The sequence below is a fragment of the Malaclemys terrapin genome, chromosome 4, assembly GCF_027887155.1.
Source record: "Malaclemys terrapin pileata isolate rMalTer1 chromosome 4, rMalTer1.hap1, whole genome shotgun sequence".
NCBI classification, from domain to species: Eukaryota; Metazoa; Chordata; order Testudines; family Emydidae; genus Malaclemys; species Malaclemys terrapin.
This window is the reverse complement of record NC_071508.1, coordinates 119,387,428-119,411,263: the sequence shown is the minus strand read 5'-3', so window position 1 is coordinate 119,411,263 and position 23,836 is coordinate 119,387,428. Positions and strand designations below refer to the sequence as shown.

Below are 23,836 nucleotides of genomic sequence, written 5' to 3'. Positions count from 1 at the left end.
AAGAACTAGTCTAAAATTTCCAATAAGATGGCTATTGGCTCATAGGCTATTGAACAGATGGCAGATGGCTTTTGACACCCTACTGAGCTAGGCCAGATTTAAGCTGGTGTTATAAACCTGAAAGTTTATTATCCTGCCATTAGTTTTATATAGACTGAGATCACCACCTCATTATGCAGATGCCAACTTTCGGTCACCATTTACCTATGCTAGATGCAAACTAGCAACCAAGTAGTGAAAGATTCTATCTAATTAAAAAATCCCCTGAGTCATCCAGTCTCTTTGAATGACTAGTGTAAATAATAGATGGCCTGGAGATAGATGAAATTCTCAACATCTTCTTTGTTTCAGTCTTCAACACAAAGGGAGAGGAGAGAGAAGACAGGAGGCAGCTAAGTGAGATAAATGTGAATGAAGGTCTGGGAATATGAGGAAAGAGATTTAATAAGAAATAGGTAAAAGAACACTTCAATAATTTAAAATATCTATAAATCTGTGAGGGCCTGATGACATTTAGCCAAAGATTTGTAAGGAACTGTCAGAGGAACAATGACAATCCACTAGGCATATTAGAGAACCTATAGAGAGCAAGTGACGAGACAGAGTACAGAGATGAATGTCAAAAACACTGCAATAATCTTCAAAAAGGAGAAGAGAAGAGGGATGGGGGAAAATCCAAAGAATTATAGACTAATTACACTCAGCACTGGGTAAGGTTGCATTCTGTAGTTTAGTGCATGTAGTTTGTTTGTTTGGTTAGGTTACACAGTTACTTATGGAGCCAGATTTTTTATTATTATTTGTATAGCTAGAAACCCTAGTCATGGACCAGGATTCCATTGTACTAGGTGCTGTACAAGTACAGAACAAAAGACAGTGCCTGTCCCAGAGCTCTTACAATCTGAGTATCAAGAGACAACTCCTGGATCCTGACAGAAAGGGGAGTACAAGGAAACAATGAGACAATATTGATCAGCATGGTAGTCAGAGGTCTCAGCATACCAGCAGCCTAACTGTTGCCACATTTTTGGTAGGCATCACAGCAAAGGCGAGTTTAATGAGGCATCTGAAGGTGGATAATGAGATTACTTTACGGAGCTCTACATGGAGCATCTCCCAATTGTGAGAGACAGCATGGGAGACGGGGCCAGCTCTAGGACCGGGCAAACAGTGCTGTTGCCATTGGTGCCAACTTTCAGGGGGCACTACACAGGTGTGCTGCTTTTGTTTTCCCCTGTCCTCGGCTGCTTGTGGTGGGAGAGGGTGTTGAAAATATTTTCTGCCCTCACCGGCAAAATGGCTAAGGCCGCTCCTGGTGGGTGAAGCACAAAGGTGCTGGTTTCAGAATTTAATAGGTGTGCAGTGGAGGGCTGATTGAAGGTGAGTGTCAACAACTCAGTAGCAAATGAGAGATGATACCTAGGGAGGAGTGACTGTGAAGGCCCCTGAAAGTGAAGACAAGCAGCTTATGTTTGATATCTCTCAGGCATCTTATTTTGTTTGTATCCCAAAGCTGATATGCAAGTTATTTTTTTTTCTGGGAGGTGTAATTCATTTGTCTCTATTCAATACACAGGAAGGTATTTTATGTCTGTCTCGAGATCCCTGCTAGATACTTCTATAATATGTGCATGTAGGCTTTCTTCCTACTTGTGCTATACCTTTTAAAGTAGTAAGCACTGGGGTACAACACTGCAGTTTGATTTGCGTGTAATTTCTAGAGCTGTGAAGAGCACAGAAATTCCATTTTGTGAAGGATTTTGAGATTTTTAAATTTGGCTTCATTCAGAATCAGAACAAAACCCCCAAAATTTCAAAATTCTCTGTGAAGGAAAATTGAAAAAAAAAAAAAAAACATTTTGTGTCAATCAAAAACATTCTTGATCTAATGCAAAATAAAAACAAATTTGAAACAAACTTTCATGTCATGTGGCAAAAGCCATCTATATGATAGGGTTTCTGGGGAGAGTTGAGGGCCTGGGCACTGGATATTCTGTGTTTTGCTGCTGTACACACTGTGTGGAATGTTAATTTTTCTATTCTATTGGGTTGCCAATATTTTAATTGGCTTTAAACTTAATTGGTGTTAGGACTCCTAAAGCTTGTGCATAGGTGTTCTTTATATTATGCTTTAAATCTAAAGAGTAAGTAAATTAATGCTTTTCACAGATGGAAAACTAGGATTGAGTTTGCAGGGCTGCCGAAGTGGTGGTGGGGGAATCTTCTGCCTTACAAATTAAGTAAAATTGTTCTGAAATCTCTGAGATAAAATAAAAATGGAAACTTCTGGTGCCATTGTAGCTACTTCTCAAAGCCATGCTTCACTTTAAACATTTAAGATGAGTGGAGTTATATTCCTCTCAATGTCCCACTAATTATAGTCATGACAATTATCATGTACAATTGTATTATTACCATAAGCTGTTATAACAGGACTGTGATCTAGAGCAAAGTCTACAACAGTGAATATACTTTAGTTTCAAAATGATCTGAAATGCTTTTGCACAGATTGCCTGAGCACCCACGTAAACTGGAGTAGGTGTCAAAAATCCTGTCAAGTTGCTAGGCTTCTCTTATGCCTGAGAACATGACAAATGCCTGAAGTCCCAATTCTGCAGTTTATAAAGTATGGGTGAACTGCTATGCCTGCATGGAGTCCCATTGATGTCATTGGCTCAGCAGTCCACCCAGTTTGTTATAAATTGCAGGACGGGGGCCTAAATCAGTAACTACTAATATATGCTATCACCCCATCTCTGCTGCCACCCTTTTGATTGTTTTTTTACCTGATTCACTTTAATTTTAAGCATGCACTTAGGTCCATTGTGTAAAATCCTGGTCCCACTGAAGTCAACAGGAATTTTACAATTGACTTCAATGGAGCTAGGATTTATCCCACTGTCTTTGGTGGGACTTAAGCACATGTGTTAGTGCTTTGCTGAACTAAGACAGACTAGAGCATATGCTTAAAAGTTATGCACATGATTCTTTGCTTTACTGAATCACGTCCCTATTGCATAATGTTTAAAGCTCAGTCTCTGAATTCTCTGGGTCAGTGATACCTGACCCGTATATCTGGGTCTCTATGTTAAAGAGTCCTAATCTCCTTTTTGGGTCCTTATGTTCTAGGATAACAATAATAATAAACAGTGCAGAAGGGTGCATTCCCTGCAAACACTGCTTAGGGTGTTATCGATATCACAAACTCCATCATGGTCAAACTGAACCCTTTGAGATCCTGCATCTGGTTTGGGGAGGTAAGCAAAGGAACTAATTTCAATACAATTCTATTTAAAAAAAAGCATTTATTTGTAGCCCATAAACCTTAGGCATTCTGCTAATGATTTCAGGTCTCAATCAGTTTCTTTCTTTTCTTAAGAATAATAAAAAAAAGCTCATTTCAGTTCACCTTTAAACATTTCTGCAAATTACTCATAATTACACCAATTTCAGGAGTATTAGTTCTTTACATTGTACAGAATTACAATGAAACCTTTTGGTTTTTTGCTATTAAGTGTAATTTAAGGATTTTTGTTCCCTCCTGGATCAGGTGCATTAAATATGAAATGATTTGTCTTAGTCGCTTCTGGAAGTTAAAGTACATCTTCCTTAATTCATTGTCTTGGATAAAGGACAGTGATTGTAATTCCAAATCATTTTACATTATACATACATTATAGTCTTTGTTCTAATTAATTTCTCCTATTTGTTCTCTGATCATAAGCTTTTGACACTCAAGAAGAGATAAAGTAGAGGCTGATGGGATTTTTAAAAATCAGCAAACAGAAAAATCTTTGGTATATTTATTTATAGTTCATTGCCAAAATCCACTGTAATATTTAACAGGAAGAAGACCCTTGTCCAAATAAATAAATAAATTACTATGCATTGGTTTATAACTGGAAAGACTAGTACATACAAACACCTGTCTGGAAAATGATCCATTTTGGCCATGTCTATAATGCCCAGGAACAGGGTCCACATGGACAGTTAGAGTGCAGCAGGCTAGCATGCTGTAGATTTACATCCCAGTTTACTGGACACTAACTGTCCATGCAGACAAGCCCTTAGTCTCCCTGATATGCAGTTAGATGCAGAGGGCCAAATTCAGAGGAAGTCATTACAGGAAGATCTGAGTTACATGTTAGTAAGTGTGTGGGCATCCAAATTAGGCTGATATAGGTGAGTCTTAGCTAGCGTACCAGGGGTCAGAAGGAGGAGTAAATTATGCCAATTAAAATATCTACACATTCTTCTGCCACTTATTATTGCTGTGTACGATCTTACCATCCAAGCAGTTACACTCATTCCGGTAGGACTGCTCACGGAATAAGGGACTACTTCACCTGAATAAGGAATGCTGAATTGAGCCTTTAGACTCAGCTCTGAAATTGCCCCTGAATCTCTGGCAATCAGCCTTCAGCAATTTATTTAATGGGTTTCCACCTTCACAAACCTTTCATTTTAAAAAACTCTCCCCTCAGGCTGGATGTATTTTATCACCTTAATTTACGTTATGCACCAACAGTGTTTTGCAAGACCCTATGGTAAAGAAGATGCCACTTCATGCAGCTGACAGTATTAGAGGAGACTGAAGACATGACTGGGGGAACCAGGAATGCCAGTGTAGATGTTTTAATAATAGCTGGTACAGATAGCATTGCCTATAGGTAAGAATGCCTGACATTTTTCCATTATAAGACCCCATTTTCAGGTGCTTATAATTTTTACTGATAATACTGATGAGCTAGTTAGTTAGTATTTGTAAATCTGGTGGAGGAAGTGTCCCTTTAAAAGGGCTTTGAATTAGCACATCATCCACACATCTTCTAAGGTGTGTGTGTGTGTGTGTGTGTGTGTGTGTGTGTGTCAAATATTCTTGGCACAGGTGGCCACAGTGCACTTCGCACATGTTGATATCAAGTAGTACATGCATGACTACATTTTTAATCCAGTCCTTGGGTCACTAAAACTGAGTTAGATGTTTCACAAGAATATGCTTTCCCAGGAGACTTCCAATACTTCCCTGCCAGCTGAGTCAGAAGTGCCCCAAGGACAGACTTTTCTGTGGCATTTTGAAACTTCTGCTTCCAGAACTGCATGCAGCCAGGAAGTGCAGAGGTAGCATAAAAAATGAAAACTAACAGGGAAAAGAAAATATTTGGACTTTTTTTTGAACCTCAGCAAAGCTTCTAGTTCAGATGTGGATAGAATTTTGATTGGGTTGGCTATTATTTCATCCAGACCATTTCAGACAGATTTCCTTAGGCCCTGTACATTATGGGAATATCTCAGAGCCCACATCCTAAACTGGGATCTGACACGTGATGGATGAGTTTGCTCATGAGAACTAAAATGCTGGGATGATCTGACAGTATGCATTCTAAACATATCAATACAAACAGGTTTAAAATCTCCTTTAAAGCACTTTTTGAAAAGAAACAAGGGAAATAATTATTTCTTTTTCCTTACCAGTATGTTTATTGTTTTAGCAGTAGTACTTCTGTGTCATCATGACTGCTCATTAAAAACAAGGTCTAGGGGTTGTAGCCTCTCCTGGGCTTGTGAGGGTTCAGTATGTTCCTGCTGGCAGCTAATCACTGTGGGCATTTGAAGAATAATAATAAGCGGAACCTATCTGGATCATGGTGTTCTTGGCAAAGTGGTGAGACAGAGCAGGGAGTAGCGTGTCAGCTTGACCCAACTTTTTGCTTATGAAATTGGGGCTGCCTGCAGCTACCTTAGTCAGAGGCAAGATCCTGCTGATTAAGGCAGTCCCTATTGAAGCTTCTCAGAGTCTCACTGGCAACAGCAGCTGTTGCTAAAATGTGCCCTGTGCAGAAAATGTAACCACTGTGTGAGCTTAAAAACAAGAATAACTAATAGAAACTAAACTACCCAGATTTGTAATATTATACAGTGTATAGATACAATTTGTTGAGAAAAACAGCTTACAGTAACCCCACAGTAAACACTTGCTCCTATAACACTTCTGCTCTTCTCTTCCCCCATGCCTCAATCATATTCTTTTGTGTTTATCTTCGTTTGTCTTTTCTTTGGTTAGATTGGAAGCTGCATGGGTCAGGGACCATCTTTTATTTGCCTGTAAAGTACTCATTAGAGTTTGGATACTACATAAATTGATATGAATTATATAGAAACCATAATACTTGATACTTTCACTGAGGATCAAATCTTGAAGTTTCTACTCAGCTTGTATACAGTCCTTGGTCAAACAAAATTTTCAGTGACTTCAATGAGCATTTTGCTGAAGTAAAGACTGAGCAAGGACTTCAAAAATAAGTTTGTCTATTGGCTTTATGTTGCTAAGCCTTTTGTGGCTGCACCCATTTTTTCCTCTCTGTATTGTAGAATGTTGATGGTGTCCAGCAAATGATGAAAATACAATAATAATAGTAATAATAATAATTAATAATAACATATAAGACAGTGCTTTGTTTTTACATGCACTAGTGATGGATGAGCTTGGAAGGGATCAGAAGTCTAGTTTGATTAAGCGCCCTTTCCAAACCTTACCCAAACCACTTGGGTTTCTAAGTGGGGCAGACAATCTCAGTGATTTCTGTTAGTTTCTGCAAGATATTGTTGTTATTCAAAACCAGAAGACATTTCTCTAGTGTTCACTGAGAGTTTCTGCCCCATTTTAGAAATCCAAGTGGTTTGGGCAAGGTTTGGAAAAGGTACTTAACCAAACTAGACTTCTGATCCCTTTCAATCTCGTTCATCACTAGTGCATTAATATAAAAACAAGTTCATTAAAATCTTTTTTGAGAGGATGTATATATGTGGAATTTCCTTCTGGTTGTGAACTCTTTCACATGGAGTATCCACCACCTTCCACAAAACAGGAGGTAGATTTCCCCCCATCCTGCACTGTGTACATTTTCTACTGATTACAGGTTATACCCCTGATTGAAAGAGAATGTTAACAGTTTCTGATAAAAAACAACAATAACACTCTAGATGGGAGATCATCTCTGCCTGTGAAACATGATAAGGCCCTTGAAGTGCTCCAGTGTAGTAGGTTAAGACCAAAGATTGACTACTGTCTGTCATGGTGCTTGCACAAAAACACTAAAGCTGGATCTCATATTGTCTCTTTAGACATGGATGTTCTTAAAGCAAATAATGTTTTAAATATAGTTTACTTTTAGATTTGACCTTCCCTCTCCCGTCTCTACTAAGCTGAAGACAGGGAGCAGCTCTGTAACATTTTGGACTGGTAATTTTGCTCTCAATTTATAAAATTGTTCAAGAGTTTATTGACAGGAATGTAACAGTTCAGCAGAATTACTGGGGACATACTTGTACAAAACATTTTTCATTTACTGTTTGAACCTGGCTTCTCTATGGCTGCATCATGCTAATGTTACAAGGTTCCTTGAGGATAGTAATTCTATGTCACCCCCCTGTTCCATTTCCTAGTGCCGGGGCCACGAGTAGGGTATAGGAGACATTGCCAGGGCATCCCTATACGTCACCATCTCTAGCTGCATTAGTATTGGTGTAAAGTAGAGCAGTACTGAGGCTGCTCTACTTGATGCTGGAGGCTGATCTGGCTGCCAGACAGCCAAAGGATTTAAAGTCACCTTTGAATCCACTCCACTGTGCTGCACTGATCACAATCCAGTATCTGAATGCAATCCAGTTTAAAAGATAAGATATCAAAGGTATTTTCTGCAGATCACTGATCACCCTCAATTTTGACTATGTTGCAAGTAATCTATACACCTGTTTGCTAATCCACTGATTTCATTGTAAAATAAAATAAAACATTGCCCCCATGGGAATTTGTTTACATATAGAATATGTAAATAGAACCAACCAACCCTTCTTGGTTGAAACAAATTATGAACAAGATCATTCTAAACATTTGCCTCACTACTGCCAACATATATGCAAAATCATTTTAATAATCCTGAAAAAAAAAACAAGAACATTTAACAGTTAAACTAAACAAATTAAACACATGACAGTCTCAGTTGTTATGGTTCTAAACTCATTTGGGCTTGAAATTAAGCTTGGCAAACCATGACTGCCTTTGGCAAAGAGAAAATTAACTATTAATTGTTCTACTGTCTCATATCGGTCAGAAGTCTGAATATATGCTAGGTCTCCCCTATACTCTCTAAAGGGGATAAGATGCTGCTGCTTTGGAATTGTTCTCACATAGTTTTCAAACATGTAATATGCAGTGACTTTTATTTCTTTATTTTTGCCTTGACATTGCACATTTCAATTTGCTTTTAGCTTTGAGGCTCCTGACATTGCCAGTGAAATGATATCAATCTCTTGAAACCGCACTTAATAATAATAACTTTCCTTTTAAGTTCTGACTACCTGATATTCAGAGAGGAGCTTCTGTTTGCAGACTTTGTTAAGCAAGTGCACAACGTTACAAATAGCACTTCAACTCAACTGGCCTGCATCTGAATTATAGAGCCTGGTTCAGCTCCTTGTGAAAGCTCTAACAACACTGAAGTAGATGGTATTACATTGGTGTACAATTGGTAGTGTTGCTAACTCTTCCAATAATAGGTTTTAAAGCTCCAATTCTTGAATTCATGTGAATAAGTGAGGATCTTGGCTATCGTTAAAAATAAAAAGTCAATGTTTAGCCGACATGTTTGCAGAGATAAGCCTGGAAACATGACCCCTAGTGAGTCCACCACCAGAAGGCAAATAACCCCAAATTATTGTTTTTCTAATATTTAAAAGCTCTCATGATTTTGGGGGGGCTGACTAATGATTTTTGAATGTTTGGGGTTGGCAATAATGAACCAGTGTAAGTCGGATCAGAATCAGATCCTTAGGGTATGTCTACACTGAAATTAGATGACCACAGCTGGTCCATGCCAGATGACTCAGGCTTGTGAGGCTCAGGCTGTGGGTCTGTTTTAACTGTGGTGCAGACATTCTGACTTTGGCTGCGGCCTGAGCTCTAGGACCATCCCCCCACACAGGGTCCTAGAGCTATCTATACTGCAATTAAACAGCCCTACATCCTGAGCCCTGTGAACCCAAGTCAGCTCGCTTGAACATAAGAACGGCCGTACTGGGTCAGACCAAAGGTCCATCTAGCCCAGTATCCTGTCTGCCGACAGTGGCCAATGCCTGGTGCCTCAGAGGGAGTGAACCTAACAGGTAATGATCAAGTGATCTCTCTCCTGCCATCCATCTCCACCCTCTGACAAATAGAGGCTAAGGACACCTTTCCTTACCCATCCTGGCTAATAGCCATTAATGGACTTAACCTCCATGAATTTATCCAGTTCTCTTTTAAACGCTGTTATAGTCCTAGCCTTCACAATCTCCTCAGGCAAGGATTTCCACAAGGTGACTGTGCACTGTGTGAAGAAGAACTTCCTTTTATTTGTTTTAAACCTGCTGCCCATTAATTTCATTTGGTGGCCCCTAGTTCTTGAATTATGGGAATAAGTAAATAACTTTTCCTTATCTATTTTCTCCACATCACTCATGATTTTATATACCTCGATCATATCCCCCTTTAGTCTGCTCTTTTCCAAGCTGAAAAGTCCTAGCTCTTTAATCTCTCCTTATATGGGACCCGTTCCAAACCCCTAATCATTTTAGTTGCCCTTCTCTGAACCTTTTCTAGTGCCAATATATCTTTTTTGAGATGAGGAGACCACATCTGTACGCAGTATTCAAGATGTGGGCGTACCATCGATTTATATAAGGGCAATAATATATTCTCCATCTTATTCTTTATCCCCTTTTTAATGATTCCTAACATCCCGTTTGCTTTTTTGACCATCTCTGCACACTGCGTGGAGGTTTTCAGAGAACTATCCACGATGACTCCAAGATCTTTTTCCTGATTCGTTTTAGCTAAATTAGCCCCCATCATATTATATGTATAGCTGGGTTTTTTTTCCCAATGTGCATTACTTTACATTTATCCACATTCAATTTCATTTGCCATTTTGTTGCCCAATCACTTAGTTTTGTGAGATCTTGTTGAAGTTTTTCACAGTCTGCTTTGATCCTAACTATCTTGAGCAGTTTAGTATCATCTGCAAACTTTCCCACCTCACTTTTTACCCCTTTCTCCAGATCATTTATGAATAAGTTGAATAGGATTGGTCCTAGGACTGACCCTTGGGGAACACCACTAGTTACCCTCCCCATTCTGAGAATTTACCATTTATTCCTACCCTTTGTTCCCTGTCTTTTAACCAGTTCTCAATCCATGAAAGGACCTTCCCTTTTATCTCATGACAACTTAATTTACGTAAAAGCCTTTGGTGAGGGACCTTGTCAAAGGCTTTCTGGAAATCTAAATACACTCTGTCCACTGGATCCCCCTTGTCCACATGTTTGTTGACCCCTTCAAAGAACTCTAATAGATTAGTAAGACATGATTTCCCTTTACAGAAACAATGTTGACTTTTGTTTGGGCCAGCTGCGGGCTTTTAATTGAAGTGTAGACATACCCATAGATTGTATGGGCAAAAATCTCTCCCTGGGTTGGAATGTCACTCCTGTCTTGTGGCTCTTAAATATATAATATATGAAGTAGAGCTGGGCAGATAATTCAGAACTAAAAGCTAGCCAAAAAACAGGGAGCGGAGAGAATGTGAATGTTGAAAATGGTGTTGGTATTTAACTGTTGAAATTCAAAATCTTAATTTTGTCAGTTTCAAAGGTCAACAGATTGTAACCAGCTCCATCTATTCATAAAAAGGTTCTCCAATGATTTTTGCCTCTTTTTTTACTTACAAACTGTGCACAAAATAATGGCAAAATTCTTGAATTTTAGTGTCATTCAAAACGATTCATCAATTTCTTCCAGCTTGGAAGATTCTGGTCAAATATCTATCTACTTATCTGGCCCCCATTGCTGTAGTATGTGGGCACCTCACTGTCCATAATGTAATTGTCCTCACAACACCCCTATGAGGTAGGGAAGTGCTATCATCCCTATTTAACAGATGGAGAACCTGAGGCACACAGAGGCGAAAGAATCTTAGAATCATAGAATATCAGGGTTGGAAGGGACCTCAAGAGGTCATCTAGTCCAACCCCCTGCTCAAAGCAAGACCAATTCCCAACTAAATCATCCCAGCCAGGGCTTTGTCAAGCTGGGCCTTAAAAACCTCCAAGGAAGGAAACTCCACCACCTCCCTAGGTAATGCATTCCAGTGCTTCACCACCCTCCTAGTGAAATAGTGTTTCCTAATATCCAACCTGGACCTCCTCCACTGCAACTTGAGACCATTGCTCCTTGTTCTGTCATCTGCCACCACTGAGAACAGCCGAGCTCCATTCTCTTTGGAACCCCCCTTCAGGTACTTGAAGGCTGTTATCAAATCCCCCCTCATTCTTCTCTTCTGGAGACTAAACAATCCCAGTTCCCTCAGCCTCTCCTCATAAGTCATGTGCTCCAGACCCCTAATCATTTTTGTTGCCCTCCGCTGGACTCTTTCCAATTTTTCCACATCCTTCTTGTAGTGTGGGGCCCAAAACTGGACACAGTATTCCAGATGAGGCCTCACCAATGTCGAATAAAGGGGAATGATCACGTTCCTTGATCTGCTGACAATGCCCATACTTATACAGCCCAAAATGCCATTAGCCTTCTTGGCAACAACTCATATCCAGCTTCTCGTCCACTGTGACCCCTAGGTCTTTTTCTGCAGAACTGCTACCTAGCCATTCGGTCCCTAGTCTGTAGCAGTGCCTGGGATTCTTCCGTCCTAAGTGCAGGACTCTGCACTTGTCCTTGTTGAACTTCATCAGGTTTTTTTTGGCCCAATCCTCTAATTTGTCTAGGTCCCTCTATATCCGATCCCTACTCTCTAGTGTATCTACCATGCCTCCTAGTTTAGTGTCATCTGCAAACTTGCTGAGAGTGCAGTCCACACCATCCTCCAGATCATTAATAAAGATATTAAACAAAACTGGCCCCAGGACTGACCCTTGGGGCACTCCACTTGAAACCAGCTGCCAACTAGACATGGAGCCATTGATCACTACCCGTTGAGCCCGACGATCTAGCCAGCTTTCTATCCACCTTACAGTCCATGCATCCAGCCCATACTTCTTTAACTTGGCGGCAAGAATACTGTGGGAGACCGTATCAAAAGCTTTGCTAAAGTCAAGGCTTTTAAAGATATTTAGGCACTTATAGATATAAATAGGCATCTAATGGGATTTTCAAAAGCTCCCATTGGGAGTTAGGCACTAGGATATGTTGAAAATCCCACTGGGTGCCTATCTGCAATCTGTCCTTAGGTAACTTGCACAAGGTCACGCAGAAAAGTTGTAGCTGAGTAGGGTCTTGAAGCCAGATTTCCCACATCCTCCAGTAGTGCCCCAATCACTGGACATTTTTGGGACAGCTGAATTTTGATTTGAATTTGGCATGAATCTGAGAAGTCACTGAGAAATTCAGTGGATATCATGCAAATTCCATTACCTTTCTTCTGACCTGACAAAACTCAACTGCCTTCCCCCTTCCCATCCTTGTGGGCTGGTCCATGAAATCCCCCTGCTTCTTATGGTCCTAAATTTGCACTTGGGGCTGAGAGACAGTCCCATAATGCATTCTGCCAAAGGCAATCTCTTATACCAGTTAGCTGCCCCTTGAAAGTATTGGGAGCTGACCAGGGAAAACTTTGAGGGAAGGTTTCATAGAGCGAGAGTGGAATTCTTGGGTTGGCAGCCCAGGCTGAGTTTCTCTTGTGTAACCAAACTCACAGCTATGTGAATTCCTTATGAATTCAGGATTCATTATGACAGCTTTGCTCCAGGATTAATAACTATGACGCTTAGAATACAATCGTGCATGGTTTTGTGCATTGAACTCTCATTGACATCAGTGGGTATCCTGCATGCAGTGAAGCAATAGGGTTGGCCTTAGTTCTTCACTAAGTGAGTTATGTTTTTCAATCAACACTTTCTTAAAATTGCTGCAGTACAGCTGCATTTCATTTCAGTGTCCCTTTAGACACCTAACAGGATTTTCATCTAGCAGAGGAGGGATTCATGTAAAAGTGTAAACTGACATTGAAACTTGTAAATGTCTTTCACTCTGTAAGAGCGAAATACCTAAATGACAACTAATTAGCTCTGAGCTAAAAAGTTCCTTTAGTGAGGCTGAATGAGATTAACATTAAAAAATAACCTGATTAACTGAAAAGTCTTTATTACTGACCTGTTGAGGATTTTGCTGGATGGTTTGCGCCACAAATTGGCCTTAATAGGACAAGGGCAGGAAATTTGCTGCACAAACTGCACAGAAGTCTAGCATTATAAAGCCTGCATCACAATGAGTTCACTTACAATAGCAGGGAAGGTGGATGAAATCAAGTGTTTTCTCATATCCCTAACTGGCTTTCAAACCAAAAAGGCTTATGATGTGAGAGTGGTGGCAATAAAAATGATTGCCACTTACAAATTGTCTTGATTCCTTCTCTGGCCTTCTACTTTCTCTTCCTTTTGGATTTGAAAAATAGCCTCATTAAAGAGGGTCTGCCGGTTTTTCTATGCACCAAAATGAGCATAAAGACAATGATACAATGGTAATTATCCTAATGGCTCTGAACAAGACCACAAGGTCAAAATTTTGGAGGTGCTGTTGCACACAGCCCTAAAGGACAATAAAATGTAATGATATTTCTTTGTGAGATTTAGCACTTGTTATGGATATATAATTATCATTTCAATCTGTGCTTAGTTACCAAGATACTTTAGAAATATCTACAACAGCTAGTTAGCTAGCTAGCGGAGTCCTGGCCCTTTAAAGTGCTCCCTTATCCCGGTGGAAAGGAGTGGGTTTATATAGAATCTCAGGCCTCGTTCCTCAGATTCAGCTGTGCTCTGGTTGGCAGGGCCATGTTTCTGGAACCCCGGGGTAAAGTCTGAAACTATGCCTCACCCACTCTTCCAAAAACCTGATCCCCCTGGCCCATGAGTCTACACTACTCCCTCCCAGGAAGCTCAGCCCTCGAGCGATTGCTTCTACTGGTCCCTTCCAGGATCCCTGCCTCCCCTCCCTGCTCCTTACCTTACCATTCCTCATTGGTGAGCCTCATCCTTGAATGGTGGGTCTATTCTGCTTCTTGGACAGTCCCAGCACTGAGAAGAGCCGCTGTGGTTTCAGCAGCCAGCAGGTGAGGGCTTGGCTCACAGCGCTCTAGATATAGTGATGCTGTGACCCCATGTGCCAGATCTCAGTGCTACTCATTCAAATGTGGGCCAACCCCCACAATGTTGTTCCATGGATTTGGGGAACAGGGGGCACAGGACAAACTGCCCCTTTTGTCCCCCCACTCCAGGCTGTCTAGCTGGCTTTTGTGAACCCCATTGTGAGACTCTTCTCTATCCCCATTCAGTGTATGGGGAGCCTAGAGCTGAACTCAGGCTTTGTGAACCCTGATTTTCTAGGCATGTTGTTAGGGGGCTTATTCCTTCACCCTCTCACTTCCCTGGTCCTTCTCACATGAACAGAGAGCAACAATACCCGAGGTGCAAACAATTCAATGTTTATTGGGGTGAACTTCCAGCAAGCATGATTCCAGTTTCCTTCCTTAGTGTCTCCCTCCCCAGCTCTGATACCACAAAGCCTTGCCTGTGTCCCTGTTCCCATTCCCTGTTCCCATTCCCCCCCCCTTAGCAAAACATGATCCCAATTCCCCCATGCCCAGTCTCTGTTCCCATTCCCCCCCTTACTTCCTGATTGACTGCAGACTATATAGTAAAACTTGAGTTCTGCTTATCTATACTTTAACCAATCATTTTACTGAAATTTAACTAACCAATCCTGACACATTGTAACATGGTTATTTAACCAATTATATCCCACCACCTTAATTGGTTTAAACCCAACAAAATTAATTATACAGCAGACAGAAACAATTACAGAACCAGAAAGAGACCATGCAAATAAACATACAAAATAATACAAAAGCAAGGATTTTACATCCCAGCTATTAATAAGTGAGTTCTTGCCAGACAGGATGCCATCAAACTAAGTTTCCTTTTACATTTTCTAGGCTCTTCCCTTTCTCTGGAGGTGATAGGAATACAATCCTATCCTGATATTCCTAACAGCCCAATAGCACCTTATTTCAATGTGACTAGTTTGAAATTTAAGAATGTGACCATACATTTCCCAGTTTATGGCCGCCTCTGCTGCTTAGCCGAAGGCCTTAGCCTAAGAACCAGGCCTCAGACTGTCCCTTACACATACAGAGAGTGATTTTGATTCTTTCTTTTATACCTCTATAACTAGCTAAGTAATAAGAATGCACCTAAATTCTTAAAGTATAGGCCTTTACAAACAGGCTTGAATATCTATATCCTAACACTAGTGAATAAGCTCATTAGGGCTGGGACTGTTCTGTTGTATATTTTTATAACATCTAGCACAATGGGGTTCTGGTCCATGCCTAGAGCTTCTAGGCACTATGGGAATACAAATAATAAGTAATGATAATAGTAGCCATCGACAAATTGACTAGATAATACTATGGCTTTGGGGTTTAAATAAGCCACCTTAAAACCCTCTGTGCAAATTTAAAGGGATGCTAATGGACCTGCTTAGCACATAAATAATCCCCCGCCCCATTGATTTTCTCTGAATGAGACAAAGTCTCAGAAATAGGACTAAGTATACTGAATTATATCTGATTACGAATACTGTTTCACAGTATTCCATATAGTTGCAGTCTAACCAAATGCCTCAAACTTCTACAGTCTCAATGAAAAGAAATTAAAAGGAATAAAATCAATACTTATCTAGTTTGTGTGTACTCAGGGACTGAAAAGGTAGGTTTTCATATTGAATAGATTCAAACTCCCGCATTACTGATTGCTTAAATGCAGGACTCTTACCATAGTTGTTCACTAATTAACAGCATGCACAATTACACCCAGGGGACCAAAAAAAAACAAAAAAACAAAACAAAACCCAAACAAAACTGGCAGAACTCTTAAAAATGAAATTACTACTCAAGTACTGACTACATAGTTTTTAAGTGGTCAGTTAGGTGAATAACTAAGTGTGCCTTATAAGAGGCTAGGAACAGATATAGAGCTTAAGTATCAGGTTGCTATGCAAAGAAAACCTCTTGTGCGTAGGTGTGTATTGATACTTATCTATTTACTGTATTACCTTTCTCTCAACATACATATATTTATATATATAGTCTGTGTAACATATTTCCTGCTGCCAACTAATCTAGCACAAATTGCTGCTTTGCAGAGTATCTTGTGGAAAATACATGGGAACTCAAGTAAAAATAAGAGCAGTGTGGAGCATTAATGCAGAGAATGAATTTTATGGCACTGGAGTGGGACTAAGGAGGTCTGGGTCCATTTCTCAGCACTTATACAGACTTTCTATGTGACCCTGGGTAAGCCAGTTAGGGGAAAGTTTTCAAAACTGCCTAAGTAAGTCACGTAGGTGCTTTAAAAAATGTTACGGTTAATCTCCCTGGGCCTCCTCCATTCCTTACAATAACACTTCCTTTCTCGCAGGCTTTGTCTGTCTAGTCTATTCAAAATGCAGGGATTGTCTCCTACTATATATTTTGCCCAGGGCCTAATGCAATGGGGCCTTTCACTGGAGCCTATATGCACTACTAAAATACTGTAATTCTGAAAGCTTAAGTATGTGAGTATTTGGATCTACACTATTAAGAGTTGAATATTATGGAATGTTATTACTTTGGAAAAGTAATTCTCCCTATGTTTATAATAATAAGTGAGATTCAGTTTGAGCCTCGTGTCACTATACTTTGTTTACCCTCAATACACCTGTTCTATATAAGTTTCTATTGTATATAGGTTTTTATACCACACTCATCATCAGAGAATCTTTCCCCTGAATGGGTATCTGCACTAGTTTTGCGATGGACCTCTGGTTCCATGCTTCAGTAACCTCCCTCCAGCAAGTCAGAGCTACATCTTTTTCTGAGCGCTGGCCACATAGATACAAAGTTCTCCCTCTCATCAGACCTTGAGTCGGCTGCCTCTGCTCCAGGGCTTCTGCTCATCAGAGCCCTTGCATGAGGGCACATAGGAACCCCTACCAAGGTTTGAATGGGCAATATCACATAATGAAAGACCTACAGGAATGCTGAAGCTAGGGGGTAAAATCCATATCCTCAAGGCCAGGGTGTTTCCATCACATTGTGCAGTCAGGGTGGAGGGTTTGGCAACCTTTAGAGCAGGTGGGGACATTGACCTTTCAACCCACATAGGAATCCTCCAGATCCCAAGGCTTCTGTAAAGAGACTTCATGGTACTTTCTAGACTCCCTTTCCCCTTAATAAACATCAAATGAAGTCTGAAGATACTTAACAGAAGCTCTGTAACAGGCCTCTGTTCATGTATAGCCTAGATATTACCAAAACCCAGTGCTTTATAGGCAGAGAAATCCTGTATCAAAATCCTAAACCTGTGTTTATGACATCACAGCCTTGTGTAATAGAAATGATTGTGATATCCAAAGACCAATATTATCTTCACTGCAGAATCAAATATTAGGAGGAAACGATGGACTGTGAGGGAGGGAAGTCCACTGTTTAAACATATACTAATATAAGAGGCCTATAACCTTTATATTTTTTACTGGACCGAAAGAAGTAAACAGCATAATAAACAAGGATCAAACCTATGTTGTCAGAAGCGAGGAAATGTGAAAATGAACCGGAATTTCAGATTGGATTGGATTGCTATGATTTAGTATACATAAATTTACCTGATCTCTTGTTCATTCACTGGGGAAAAGGGGAGGGGGGGGATGAGAGAAAGTGGTTTGTTTTCCCCACTTTCTCTCACTTTTTTCTAGCATTATCCAGTGGAGAAAATCGTTTTTAAAAAGTGAGAAAGAAAAGAAAGAATGCAAGAATGAAAGAAAACAAGAGAGTGAGTGGCATTGCTCCTCCACAGTTTCAAAAATATTTAATGTTTTACTTACATTTCCTTTTGAAATTTAGTCAAAAATGAAAAATGTTAATGACAATTTTTTGTTCCATGAAAAATATCACCATAATCGAAACTACATTTTTCAACAAAATTTCGACCAGCTTTAGCTGTGTGGACATAAAGCATGGATTGCTCTGAAGTAGTGACAGTTCTATTGGGATCACTTCAAGCCCTGGCTATATCAGTTAGTTGGGAAAAACCTAAAAGGAGAGAGGGAGCCAAAAAATAAAAGCTTCACACAAACAGGCCATAAGCCAGTCGATGGGATTGGAGTTATGTCAGGCCAGAGAGTAAGTATCAGGTAGCCTGATGTGAAAGATTTCCTGACTGTGGACTAGATTTTGAACTGCATGATGAATCAAGCAGAAATACATGGCAAGTGAAGGAGAGCACATTAGCATATCACTAGTCCCAACAAAAATGGTTTCAATTACTAGAATCAGGTGACCATTCTGCTGACTTGGTTGGCCTGCTGTGTTGCCAGAGGACCAGATCCTCAGCTGGTATAAAAATCATTGAAGTCAGTGGAGCTATGTTGAGTTATAGTGGTTGAGAATTTGGCTTTGTATTCTTTAAAGTGTCTGTGAAGACTGAGGAGGACAGCAGCAGTCTGTATTCTATAGTACTACACAGAAGGACTCTGGGTCAGAAAAATGCATCGTTTGATAATATATTATGTACAGGCAGGGACTTGGCTGGCAACAATATGATAGTCCTGCTGCCAGATTCTGTATTTTTTATGATGTGTTCAGACTCAAATCCCTGTATTCAAATAGCACTAAACTTTGGGAGAATTAAGGCCCAGATCAGAAATTTGTGACTTGATTGAACTCTAATTCTGCATGTGTGGTAATTTAATTTACAGCACAGTTTCTAGAAGCTTCCCAAACTCTATGGCACATGGCCACTAGACTGGTTTTTAGCATGCCTTCCCTGGTAGAATAACAAGCAGCCCACAAAGGTTTTTTTTTCAAGGTTGCATTCACTCTTGGTGAAATTCCCTCAAGCCACATAAAGTGTGAGGTCCACATTCTCCTCTGGCAGAAAAGTGTAGCTTCACTGACTTTAATGCTCCATTGACTTCAATGGAGCTATTTTGATATACACCAGCTGAGGATCTGGTCCTGTGCAGATATATGTAGGCCCAAAACCAGAGTGAAGGATTCCTCTCAGGACTACTTTAAGGCCAGGGTCTGACAGCTTCTCTGGGCTGGACTAGCAGCTCTTCTGAGATGAAAAAACAGCTGCAGCCCCTGCACACCAGTTATATAGGCTACTAGGGCCATTGCATGCACTTAAACATTTGCCTGATGCCCTCGCCCTTGCTTGCCGCTGGCCCACTCCCCATACATCTTGCCAGTGCACAGAACCTTTCTCTAATGTAAAGGGGTTGTGAAGGCATCCTTGTGTGTCTGCCACCAGCGCAGCCCCTATGAAGAAGGTAAGAGGTGTGAAGGATCCTTGTGCAGGCTGTCTGCACCATGGGTGAGTTTCACCGTCTACACAGCTCTCCTCTATGCTGAATTTTTAAATGGCTTCCAGTTACAATAACCATGAACTTAATTTATGAGGGTTGGCAGGGAGGAAGGAAGGTAATTTCTCAAAAGTCCTGAGAAGAATAGTGAAGGTCACAAAATCTTGACTGAACTGCACTGACTCCATTCATCCCTGTTACATGAAACTACATCAGTCCTCGGAAATCCCGGATATTTGCATTGTGGCATCTGATTAACAAAAAAGAACCATCTGATTATATTTCTAATGTACTAAGATTGGTCTTTGACATTTGGTAAAACAGTCAATCTAAGTTTACAATTGGAAAAAGAAAAATGTAAATACGTTTGGAAGATATACAAGTGAAGCCCGTTTCCGCAACTTTCTAATCAGCTAAGACACTTTGAACTAAGAGAAAAGAGAAGATGCAAGAAAGCCCTTGTTAAGCAGCATGGTAATCAGTTATGAGAGGAGTATAAATGAAATTGACTTTCCTTTCCCCCCCACCCCCAAGAGAGCTGTGCTGTGATCCATGATTCTTGTATAACCCCTGTTTACATTTCACTGCCTCCAGGTATTAAATGTAGGCTTAATAGAGCCTGTGACAGGCTGTATGACTAATTACTTGAGCTTCTGACTCTGTTCTGCTCAGAAAAGACTGAGTATCTATTGACATCTGTGTACCCACCTCTATGTTTTGAATATTGATCATCCTTTGGCACTGACGGGAGAGCCACTGCAACTGAGAAAATTAGGCAATTATATGTACAGAAAGACATGTGACAATGAAGAATTGGACTAAAAATTTGCCTTTGAAAGATATATGGGACCCAAGTTTGGTCTTGATTTGGATCTAAAATGGCTCTCCACTAATATTTCCCAAAGCAATCTTCCACATTTGTCATACCACCCAGACAGGTTCCACTATGCTCTTTCCCAGTTCTTAGATTTCTCTTCTTTCTTAGTGGTGGATTTTGTCTTTCATCTTGAGCTTTCTCATTCATCTAAAACAACAACCGAGGCAGCAAATAGAATGAAATGGACACTATCAAGATATTTTTCATCATTTTTATAACATTTTTATCTCTTACTGTTGTTTATAAATAACAACCCTATCAAGCTTAAAAATAAAATCTGTTTCCATACAGAGAAGTGCATTTCTCAGATTTTTCCCTAATAGTTTGATACTATCAAAAGCAGAGCTGCCTGTATTGGTTTGTTGTTGTAGGGTTATCCACAGCTACTGATCAGGGCATATTTGTTGTAGAAATGTTCAAGAGTTCTGGGCAGACTGTTCTGATTTGTTTTTAAAGAACCATTTTAGCATTTTAATGGAAAGATACAAACTATTCAAGGTGAGACCAGCAAGATATTTTTCTTGTAGCCCTACTTTCTTAGCTGACACTTTGACCTCAGAGTAGATACAGGTTGGCAACAGAATAGTGTTAATGTAAGATATTATGTTTTAGAAGATGTATGTTGTATAATGGTTTTAAACAGTACTTGAGATGGATTCCTTGCTGTTGTGTTTAGCAGTTAGTGACCTGATAAGCAATTGACACAATCTCCCATCTGGCTGCTGAAGTTGTGTGCGCATCCAAAACCTTAGCAGAGATGACCCTTGAGCCAGGACCTTCGTGTCAGGAGGCAACAGTTCTATAAAGCCTGACTCCATTGAAGTCAATGCTAAATTTTCTATTAACTCCAAATGTCTCCTTATGTGAGCCAAGAAGGAGCATCTTGCTGACCAAACTGCCTATTAGAAACACATGACATCTGCATTATCTGCCTGATCCAAAGCTCATTGAAGTCAGTAAGTTTTCCCATTGACATTGATGATCTTTGAATCAACCTGTCTCTATTTAGGTAGTAAAATCATTCCACTGTCTAAGCACCAGCTGTATGATGAATACTGTGTTTATTCTTCTTGTAGTGCCTGCCAGTGATTATGCTGTAGGTTACAATTATCAGGCAATTCCTGGTTGATATGGAATCAGTGCTGCAGTATTTATCTTCACCTCTATCATGATCTCCTTTCATCTGTTAGGTAAAGCCTAGTATAGTAAGACAAGTAAGTGATGCATACGTCGGGTACTCCAAAGAGTAGGATCTCTGCACTGAGGATCTTGTGCACTTTGAACAGGGGTGAAAGTAACTTAATGGACTTACCAGTATGCAAGGTGGCCAGGGTCCTGGGCAAGGTGGGAGAGGGCGTTCTAGGCCCCCAGAAGGGGCAGGGCCTCAGGCAGAAGGGGCGGGGCTGGGGCTAGACTCCCCCAGCCAGCGCTTCAGAGCTCCCCGGCCTGCGCTGCCCGGGGCTCTGGTGGCGATTTAAAGGGCCCGGTGCTTCAGGCCCTTTAAATCGTTGCCAGAGCCCTGGGGCTCCCGGCCACCGCCGCTGCTACCATGGCAGCAGCTGGAGGCCTGGTCCCTTTAGTCACCACTGGAGCCCAGGAGTAGTGGTGGCGGCTGAGAGCCCTGGGACTTTTAAATCACCACCAGAGCCCTGGGGTAGCGGCGGCAGTGGCTGGGAGCCCCAGGACTCTGGCAGCGATTTAAAGGGTCAGGGGCTCCGGCTGCTGCCGGGAGCCCGGGCCCTTTTAAATCGCTGGGCCCCAGGGCAGCTGCCCCTTTTGCTTCCCCCCATCAGCGGCCCTGCTGTGTATCAGCAGCCACTTTCTTATTGGTACCCTGGACTGTACCAGACCGGCTTGCTTTCACCTCTGACTTTGAATAACTTCATATGGCTTTATGTCATTTTACTTGCAAAAAGAGTAGAAGACAGCTTTAAAGCCCTATGCCGTTCCATTGCTATATTAAAACCTGGATGTGTTCAATTTTCATGAAGATTAGAAGCTGAAGTTTTGTTACCTGTTTTATAGAAGACTTTATGGCTGCCACTTCCACTCTGTAAAAAATAAAAGTAAGAAAGCATGACTCACAAGAAGCCATTTAAGATGAATGGAATAAAACAGAAGACTGATCTCTTTTGTTACCCAACATTTAACCAGGGCTGGCTCCAGGGTTTTGGCCGCTCCAAGCAGCCAAAAAAAAAAAAAAAAAAGCCGCGATCGCGATCTGCGGCGGCAATTCGGCGGGAGGTCCTTCGCTCTGAGCCGGAGTGAGGAACCGTCTGCCGAATTGCCGCCGAATAGCTGGATGTCCCGCCCCTCTCCGGAGTAGCCACCCCAAGCACCTGCTTGACAAGCTGGTGCCTGGAGCCGGCCCTGCATTTAACTCACAGATTTCAAATAAAAAGCATTGTTTTCCACTCTGTGCCCCATTTATTGCCTTTTCTCTCCCCCGCCCCCCCGTTCATTTGCTTTCATTTTATGTCTTGAAATATTAGGGGGCAGTCAGCTTAGGGGAAGGGAAGGGCCTAAAAACTGTGATTACAGATGAAAACTGTGAACCTGGGCCAATAGAAGTTTTTCCAATAGTCCAGAGCCAGTGACTAGTGATGGGCAAAGCACTTAAAGTGTTCTTTTTAAAAATAATCTTCAAACATTCACCTCTCCCTAAAAGTTTCACTTCACAGGTATTTGTGTGAATAAATGTGGAAAATTTCAGTCCAAAAGAATTTTGATTTCTAAAGTTATGAGTAACTGATAAAGGATTTCTTTTTTAATGGAAATCACAATTACAAAATTAACTTAAATGTTAGCTACAAAGTGGATATTATGGGCCAGATCTTTACCTGGCATAAAGTCGCATAGCTCCATTAAAGCCAATGGCGCTATGCCTCTTTACCCCAAATGATAATCTGACACTATTGTATTCGGCCAGAAATTGCTATAAATCCTCCTCTTGATATTAACCCAGCTAATGTAAACAGTTAATTAGTTGAAATGTGGCCTGAATCATAGAAATTACACCTAGAAGAGACCTCTTGGGTCATTTAGACCAGTGTTTCTCTACCTTTTTGATACCAGGGACCAACTTGCTGCCTTCCTAAACTATCACAGGAAGATCTCAGGGACCATTGCTGGTCTGTTCGTTGAGAAACACTGATTTACACCATCCCTGCTAATGCAGGATTGTTCTTCACAGTATATTTTGTTTTCTCCAATGCTTTGTCCAGTACTTTTTTAGTAATCTCTAATAATAGAACTTACATCAGCTCCTTTTGTAGACTGGTCCACAGTCTGGTAGCCCTCACTGTCAGGAGGAGTTTGTGATATGTTCTCTAAATTTCTTCTGCTTCATACTTCTTGTACCACCCTAAAATTTTGTCCTCACTTCATAGATGTCTCTTAGCCAAGCGGTGTATATATACAGGGCCTGATCCAAATCCCACTGAAGTTAATTGGAGACTTTCAACTGATTACAGTGGGCATTGGATCAGACTCCTAGATCTTTGAAT

General features: G+C 40.8%; 1 long non-coding RNA gene across 1 annotated transcript in view; it reads right to left on the bottom strand.

Annotated features, from left to right (window-relative positions):
* Positions 1-23,836, bottom strand: part of LOC128837501 (uncharacterized) — a 187,396-nt gene that overhangs the window by 121,876 nt on the left and 41,684 nt on the right. Inside the window, exon 2 of the long non-coding RNA XR_008444952.1 lies at positions 22,345-22,381. This is a non-coding gene — a long non-coding RNA (uncharacterized LOC128837501). The remainder of the gene's footprint in view (positions 1-22,344; positions 22,382-23,836) is intronic.